Below are 587 nucleotides of genomic sequence, written 5' to 3'. Positions count from 1 at the left end.
CTGATGATTCTTTATAAGCCATTTTCACAGACATTTGATATGAATAGAAAATCTGTGGTATACATTAAAGAGACAACGATCTAACCAGATATCCAGAGGTAAACATTGTCATACGGTTTTTAACAATACTAGACAAGTTTAAAGTTCTACATTACGGTAAGTCGAGAAAAGTTGTAAATGAAGGTTAATCTAGATTTTAAGCACTCAACTTTCCCCTTTCTAATATCAATCTGAAATAATCAGAAGGTACGAAGAATGTACAATGATCAGTTGAGAAGAAACCCAGTTTACATGTAATACCAGTATAATGGACAACAACGTCATAAACAGCACAAGAGGACTATTCTGTGCAATGCTGAAGGTAAATTTGTACAGGATTTAAACCCAGAAATATATACAAGAATCATTGTTATACGACCGCAAAAAAAATTTTGTGGTCGTATATTGGTATGACGTTGGCGTCGTCGTCCGAAGACGCATTAGTTTTCGCACTCTTACTTTAGTTTAATTGAATGGATCTCAATGAAATTTTAACATTAGGTTCAAAACCACAAAAGGAAGGTGGGGATTGATTTTGAAGGTTATAG

The sequence above is a fragment of the Mytilus californianus genome, unplaced genomic scaffold (assembly GCF_021869535.1).
Source record: "Mytilus californianus isolate M0D057914Y unplaced genomic scaffold, xbMytCali1.0.p SCAF_4, whole genome shotgun sequence".
Taxonomy (NCBI): domain Eukaryota; kingdom Metazoa; phylum Mollusca; class Bivalvia; order Mytilida; family Mytilidae; genus Mytilus; species Mytilus californianus.
The sequence above is the reverse complement of the archived record's forward strand: the minus strand, read 5'-3'. Positions refer to the sequence as shown.